Raw genomic sequence first — 8,683 nt, 5'->3', positions numbered from 1 at the left:
ATCCAGACAGTACCTTGTTTCATCAGGGCAGAGCCACAGATAGCACTGGCTTCCCAAGGTGTGGGACAGCTAGTAATCACTCCAGTGAGCCTTCATGGGCACATTTTCTTTCTCAGGAGCCATCAGGTCTCCCCAGTGGCATCTGGAGAACATCCAGAGCTGATGGAGCAGTGAACAGGCGCTTCCCTGTTATACCTGCCTGAACTGGAAACCGCAACCAGTAAAACAGAGAAGAAGATTTCCAGTCCCTTGGCCCACAAGGCTCTCTAAAAAGCTGGAGACAGGAAACATTATCTTTTAGGGACTGATCAGTATTTGTGCTGCAGTGACTCTGGAGGCTACCACTGACATCCTGCTCCTGTTATTCTGGGCACAGCCACCAGATTGAAAACAGTCCTGGCCACAAAGGCTTTGCAGTTGAACTCACCTATGTGAATAAATCGGGCCTGCCCTACCAACAGACCTGCAGCTAAGGGCTTGGCTCTTTCTTTTCAGCCAGGACCACCAGGGACCTGTGCAACCTGCCCAGTTGACTCCAAGTCCAACATACCCATCCCCAACCTGGAGAACACTACTGAGTACCTGGAAGGGCAGCAGCAAAGATGAAGGAAACCCAGGTACCTTCAGCCCTACTTTCCCTCCCCAACAGCTCCTCATTTCATCAGTGGTTTTATTCTTAACTCCACCAACTTCAGTAATTCCTGTAGGTAACAAAGCTAGACAAATACCAGGGCTGGGTGAGAGACAAGGACCCTAACTCAGGGTCCACAGCACAGCCAAGGACTGAACCCAGGTCACCTGAAACTCAATCCTGTGCCCAGTCAGCTTAGCAACACCATTTCTCATGCCTTACCAGCCTGCAAGTCTTTTACTCATGTATTTAGAGAAGGATTCACTTGATTTTTTGATAAATACCTGTTGCTGGCAATGATGACATTGAAGAGTTATCTGGCTGTAGCTGTGCTCCTGGCAGCTCCCTCAAACAAAGGCTTAAAAAAAATTCATATTGAATCCAGGAATCTGCTTCAGTGACTCCCCTGGTAAGAAACAAGGCAAAGAAAAGAGTTTGATTTCAATTCTGCCAGATCCTCCCGCTCTTACTCCTATCTTTTATAGTCCTCAAACCTGTACAGGGGCACACACGACAGTGTTTGTTCCTAGGAGGGGTTCAGTTGCATTTCATATCTCTACCTAAAGCAGTATCTAACATTGGTACTACATTTATGACAAAACCCTAGATATAAAGAAAAGCTTTGTCAGATATCCACCAGTATCCACTGATATCATCAATACTCAATCCCGCTTTTATTTGATTTCAAAGTCATTGGTACATGCTTGGCTTGGATAGGATAAGGGAGAAGAAAACAGAGAGGAGAGAAACTAACATTTATAGATTATTGCTGAAGTATTTTCTTCTTCTTTGTGTTTAAATGACTGGAAAAATGTTTTGTCCAAGTAATTTCCTAGGGTTGTCAAACTGGAATAAAAACCTCCCAACTCTGCAGACCTACCTATCTGGCACACAGTGCTTCTTGTTGTTGAATGGGAAAGATGGAGCTAATTACCAGGAAGTGGAAACTGCGCTATAATATCTTGGCAAAAGTGTATACAATGAAGAGCTGTTTGCTCTGCTGGCCCTGCAGTGCTAATAACACCCATGTGTCTGCTGGACTAGGTGCCATCAGGAGTCAGCAGTTAACTGGAGGATCTGCATGGCGTTGGCGTGGATCAATCATTAATCAAAACCTGGCAGCAGAGTCCGGGGCTGTGCAGGAGGGACAAGGAGTCAGCTGGGACAGGCAGAGGGATACACAGAGGGAAACACAAAGGGAAATGCAGAGGGATACGCAGAGGGATGTGCAGAGACTCTCCCCACACCAAGCACTGCCTGTGCTGACCCATCCCTGCAGGCAGTGTCAGCATGAGCCAGATCCTATACAGGGAAACCCGTGGCTGCCTGGATCTGGCATCCTTCTCTGGGCTGAACCAGGACACCAGGGCAGAAATATCTGACCTTGAAATCAGTCAAATACATGCATGTAAATTAATAAACTGTAACAAAGTGCTTATCAGTCCCTCATTACTAAAGATTATTCTCCAATGCCTGCACCATTTGCAAAACCTAGAACTGGCTGGGTTTGTTCCTCTCCTGTTCCTCCCATAAGGTATATGTGCAGTCAGCACTATTTAACCATTCCCAGGAAGAGATGAGTTTTCCGATGAGCTTTCCTGAAAGGAAATCGGTGTTTCATCTCCACCCAGAAAAGTCAGCAGGACTGGATAAAATCTGCAGTCCTGTACGTAAGCCCGGGGGAATGGCAAGCGAGCAAGGCTTGTACAAGCACTTTTGGTCCAGATGAAAGGTTCATGCAAAAAGAATTAAGCCCCTGAATTTCTGCACTTTCAGTGTGAAACAGAGGGCGCCCAGCCTGGTTCTGCTCCCTCCAATCTCTTTTTTTCCCCTTGGCTTGATGCCCTTGTCTTTGGCAGAGCTGGAGTGGCTGAGGGAGCCCAGGGAAAGGGGGCACTTGCTCCTCTTGCCCACCATAGCAATTATTTGTAGCCCTTTCAGGTATTTTCTAGCCCACGTAAGTTTTGCTCAGGAGTCCGTATACACACAGACATACGTGTATACATTTATACATCCACACACACCTACTTCAGACATATATTCCTGCATATAAACACATTTATACAGTGACCTTTGTCCTTCAGAAAGTGTGTCAGAATCATTTCTGCCATGTCCATGTAATTCCATCAGCACACGTGCAACTCCCAACACTTTTCCTGCAAAATGATGACCCAGAAGGGCAGGATGAACACACCATGGGAGTGTAGTCAGCCCAGTGCTGCCTTACACACTGGCACCTCAACATGAAACTGGGGGGCAGTGGATGGCCAAACTGGTTTGATAGTTGTGTAACACAGCTTGTCACAGCTCATCTCCTAATTGCTGTCCCCATCCAGGAAGGACCCTGAACACCTACACAACTTTTGCAACAGCAGGCCTTCAGGCCAGGCTCTGGGCTCACTGGGGCTTTGTTTAGTGCACCAGAGCCCTGAGTGCCCTGAAGCAGCTTTCAGCATTCTCCCCTCCCTCCTGGCAAATCCTGGAAGCAGCCCAGCCCCTGGAAGCTGCTTTATTTTGTGTCAGGAGCTCCAGTCCTCTCCACTGCCCACACGCATGCTATTTTGGTGTCACAAACACATGCCCTTCCTGGGCTCCTCTACTGCTTGGGAGACCCTGGGTGCAGAAGCAGGTTCCTATAACTGTAGATTTTCAGGCTGCTGAGGTTGGCTTTTCTTCCCTTTCCTGTTCCTTGGACAGGCCAAGGCACCTGGCTTTCATTACCTTTTAGTGCTCTACTCTAGGAAGCAAATTGTAGTTTAAGAAGGAATTTTTGCTTCTCACATCTTGCTTTGAAGAAACTACTGTTTAAAAAAAAATGTTTTCTCATCCAATGTCATCACTGGTAATGCTGAAAGGCTGCTTTCAGCCTGCCGGAAACCAGCCTCAGGGAGACCTCAACACCTGCTAAAATCCTGCTCTGAGCAGGGGCCTCTACAAAAACCCTCCACCACAGCCCTCGTCAGCAGAATTCAGAGCCAGTCCCTCTTCTCGGACAGCTCACAAGGCAGCCAGGTGCTCTTCTTCCGGCCTCAGAGGGCTGAGGAGTCTCATGTGAGAAAGTCAGGTCTGAAGGACCCATCAGCAACCTCACGCAGCTGCCAAGAGCTGCCTGGTCAGGATGGGGCTGGTGAAGCAACAGCATCTCCTTGTGAATCCTGCAGGGATTCCTCAGCCTGGGAGCATGAGGCTTCACACCCGTGTACAGCTCATCCTCACTCCTGGTATAACAGCCAGGGGAGGCCCAGACCTGCCCCCCCAGGGGAACAGAACAGCTCCCCTGCTGCACCAAGGCCAGGTCACAGGTTAATCCACCTCACTGCTATTGCCAGGGCCCAGCACAGCCAGTGTCAGCTCCAAATCCCTGTTTGTGGGGCAGGTATCACACTCAACACATCCACAGAGGCATTTTCTCACCCACTGGGTGGGGTGATCCCCTGGAGAAAAATCCAGCCCAGAAAGGGCTGAGGATGGGAAAGGGGAGGGCAAGGAAGAAGAGGAAAATTGTGGAAGCAACAGTCCCAGCGGGAAACCCAGATAAGAAATAAGCCATGAGAACTACCTACCCCTGACTTGCTCTGTGAGAAATATCCGCTCTCAGCATTGCCAGTGCCGGCATTATCTTTAACATCCAAGACTCCAACTTTCTTCCTGCCTCTACCAGGCATTCCTGCTTCATTAGCATACCTGGAATTTCTGAATCATCTTTGATTTCTTTCACTAAGACTGTGTTTTAGTTTCTATCATCCACTGCTCAACATGATAGCATCAGTGGGGCTTGCAGGCTCCAACACAATCCCATTGAACAAAGAATAAAATCATTCATTATCAATGCTCAGAGCCCCAGCCTGAGCTGAGCTGTGCCTTTTTGCTCAGTACTTACTGCTGTCAGTCAGCCTCCAGCCTCAGAAAACCTGTGTGGACCTTGAAGACCCTGTGGGACAAGCCCATTGCAGGTGACACAGAAGGTGAGCGTTTCCCTTTCCTGTTGTCGCCGTGCACTCAGCAGCAGAGGAAGAGTGTTGGATCTCCAGCCCTGCACGGGTGCAGCTCCCTGGGGAAGCCAGCTCTGCATGTAGCTTCTGGAGAGGAACAGAGACAGCACTACTGATAAATGCTGCAGAAACAACACGATACATGTGTAAGGGCAAAGCTGAGAGCTGAAATGCACTGCCAGAGCTTGCTCCCCTGGACAGAGCATTCCAGTGCTGTAGAGCAGAGTACGGAGCAGTGGGATCACTCAGTGGGATCACTTAGCAACTGCATTGACACCAGAACCTGAACCAAACTGTTTGGAAGTGAGAAATGTCACTACTTTTTGATGCAGCTGTGCCCACATGCTGGAGCAAAGGGAAGTGATTTGAGCCCTGGGGTGCCTGTGCCACCTACACAGCCAAGAGAAGGGCCCTTGACAGTGAACTAGGGAGCAGGTACAGCAATGGTTTTTCTTTCAAGACATCAGTCAGTCCCACTAAGCCTGAAACATTTTGTCTCAGAGGAATCAGCTCACACAAGTGCTGGGACATTTCACTTAACCAAACCCACTGCTTTTTATCTTCATAGTGGTAATAAATGGCAACCCATCCTCTGTTTTTTATACCAAAAACCAGTGACCAGGATGGGTCACACTACTGTTAAATACATCCCTTGTTCTTCTGAGGGTGCTCAGACTCATTAACTGATAGCTCTGATTCTGACAGCACCATATTTTTAAGCAGGAGTGATTGTTCATCAGCTGAGGAAACCCCATAATGTGAAAAGAGATGTCTTTCCTACCTGCCATATGGGTACCAGCCCATCCACCCCCAAAACTAGCTCTCAAATCAGAAGCCAGGCTAGGAAGTAGAGTCTGGTAGAGGAGAAGAGGCTCACTGTTCAAGGGGAAATGAACTTGGTCATGTCATCAACATTTTCTATAATGCTTTTGTTTTTCCTCATTTCCCTATTTTTTGTTTGTGAAAATATCATCCTGGAGGAGGGATTATTGCTTACAAATAAAATAGACTACAACTTGCCTAATGGGAGCAGTTCACTTTTACATGGTTGTCTCTTGACATGTTTACACAGCTGGCCAGATACCATTAAAACATATTTTCTCAGGAGGCAGTGTGGTCTAGTGGAATGAGCACGGTCCTAGGAGTCAGGAACTCCCACGTTGTAATTTTGGGTCACCAGTGATTTGCTTTGGTGCATAGAGTCATTTAACCCCTGTGTATGTCAGTGTCCCAAAAAGACACCTCCTTGTCACACTGTGATGCTGAAGATCAACGTGTGAGTTCTGGGGTGGGAGGAGATCAGAGTCCTGATGTGGTACCCAGGGTTGAAAACACCCAAATAAAGACTAGAGAGGGATGGATTGGCTTTAACTTCCTTCTCCATCTTCACCTTTGGTGGGTTTGGGTTAGGCAGTCTCTGAATCAGAAATGATTCATCTGACATGGTCTTGTGTAAGTTGTCCTGCTCCAAACCGAGACCATCCATAAGCACCCTGCAACAGCTTGTTCCTATTCCCAGCAGTAAGGAACACATGCCTTCTTGGAGAGATCCCCACAGCTTTGCAGATCCTTAGTGAAGTGAAAAAGCCAACAAGTAGAGTGCTTTTACCTGAGGAATATTAAGGACTAAAAAGCATCAATTTCCAAAAAGCTGATGAACCTATCAAATACTGCATTTGAAAGGGAGCTTGCATGACAATGGGATTGTAAGAGCCATGGAATGACTGGCTCTAGTTCCAGCTCAGACAGTTAAAAATCAAGTAAAAACTAAACTATATAACTGATAGTTCACTGATATTAAACTAGGGCCTATACTTTGACACCACTGGAAATTACAGCCTCCCTTCTTAGACTGCATCAATCCAGGATACTTCTGCCACAGCATCGTGTTTCCTGAGTAGACTTCACATTTGACCCACAAAGTGCTTCTGGGTGATGGTGGAAATAATCCTATAGGAAAACATTTTAGCTGGCAGCTAAATTGTGACATTACCTATTAAAGATCCTCGTTTACTTCTCCCACTGGTGTTACGTCTGGCAACTGCTGTGTTTGCGTTTCACTCTGTAAATAACCATTTTATTTGATGGGATATTGGAGATCCTCCAGCAAAACAACATTCCAAATCAGGCAACAGCTATTGTGTTGCATCAAGATGGTCTCTATCTTCCCTCTCTTGGTTTCTCAGGGCCTGTAATAAAAAAGAAAAGTTGCTTGCAAAACTCAGGGACTGGCCATGCTGATAGGCTGTATCTCTGGGCTCCTGTCAGCAGCCTTGAAGGAGTTTTGTCAACAACTTGAGTCATTTCAGAGAACTGATCTGCTCTTTAAAGGAGGATGGGTGTGGGAACAGCTCAGCAGCAGAACATCTGACAGGCAGTGTGTGGTACAGAGCACTTTCTCAAGGATTCTGAATATGGGAAAGGATGAGTCAAGGGGTGAGGAGGTGGTCGCAGCCCAAGAGTCTTGTGGCCAAGTATGTTCAGTCCTGCGGCTGCTCTGCCTGGCTGAGGAGGCCAGATGGACTTTTTAACTGGCTCAGGGTCAGTGACCACATAAAGGTCTTTGTGCCTTCTCTGACTGGGCTGTGCTGAGGGCTGGAGCTGACCCCACCAAATCCCAGAACACTGAAGGTACAGCACCCATGGACCTCCTCTTCCACCTCCTGGGGAATCAGGGCTCCCTCCAGCTTGAGATCTGGTCAACCAAGGCTCTACCCAGCCAAAGATGGAGACAGCAGAACCCTTGGCAGCCTGTTCCCAACTGCACAAGCTCTCTGATAGAAGAAATTTTTCCAAACTGCACCTCCTGAGCCATGGGTTGTGTCTGCAAAGCTCTGCTGTGACCTGCAGTTCAGCAAACAAACCTTCTTCTCCACTACTGCTGAGCTCCAAGTTCAGTGAGGAACAGAGGAAGATGGAAACCATTTCAGCAACATTTCTGGGCACATTTGAGAAAAGTAGTTTTTTAACTCAATGTCACAGGTGACAGGGAGCCAAAAAATGCATCATTTAGTATGTATTCTCTTCATGAGAAACAACTAAAAGAACTAAAAGCTTTTTTTCTTTTTCTTTTCTTTTTTTTTTTTTTTTTTTTTTTTGAGAAAAAGAGTTTCTCTTCTGGATGGGGGACTTAAATAGCAAAAAAATTTGTGCCTTCAGGATATCTTTAACCCAATTTCAGAACCACCTGGAAGTTGGAGTTATTAATGGACTTGTTGCTGGAAGCTCAGTTCCAGAGTTTTAAATGGCTGTGAAACATGCTCCTGATGGATAAACGAGCACAAAACCAAGAGGAAAACAGGAATCTGTTACCTGATATTCCCACCCCTGCTAATAAAGTTCTCTTTTTCAATGCTGAGGTCTTGGCTGGTGTTAAAAAGAGTCTTGAAAAATTGCCTTGACACCTTATTAACATTGGTACAAAAATCTACTCACCCTTCACCAACATGGGACAAAATGGGGATTTTACAAACCTGTCAAAGGAAATCTGTTACCTGAGCTCGGAGCTGGTGCTCAGTCTGCGATGAAGTGTCATGTGTATCTGTAGTGACCCATAAATATCAAATATTGCCTTTGACTGATGTAAGGCTTTTGTCTTTTAGTAGCCTTATTTATATAATTGGCACTTGCTTCAGTGGGTTTGTTCCAGTATTTCATTACCAGCTGATATATCCAGGTCAGCCTTGGTAGGTTAGTGCAGAACCCCACTCCCTCAGCAGGATCTGAAAATTTAGGTCAATTCGCATAACTTTTATGAATCTTTAGAACTAAAATGATTAAAGTGACAACTTCCATTGACTCCCTGCTGAGGTCTCTGACCTTAAATCGTGGAGGTCACAAAAAATATGTGAAGAATCTAAATAAACTCCAATTCAGACCTCCTTTAGATTAAGCATCTCTGTGGAGTGGGGGCATCAATATGGCTTAAAGGAAATGCACAACATAGTTTCTCAATAATTAAAAAACTTTTCATAGGCATTTAACAAATTTCACTGCATATCTTTTTTTGTCAACCCCATGAAATGCAGTTTTTAAACAGACAATGACAAAGATAAACACA

The sequence above is a fragment of the Corapipo altera genome, unplaced genomic scaffold (genome assembly GCF_003945725.1).
Source record: "Corapipo altera isolate COAL_440 unplaced genomic scaffold, ASM394572v1 50, whole genome shotgun sequence".
Taxonomy (NCBI): Eukaryota; Metazoa; Chordata; class Aves; order Passeriformes; family Pipridae; genus Corapipo; species Corapipo altera.
This window is presented reverse-complemented; position numbering follows the sequence as displayed.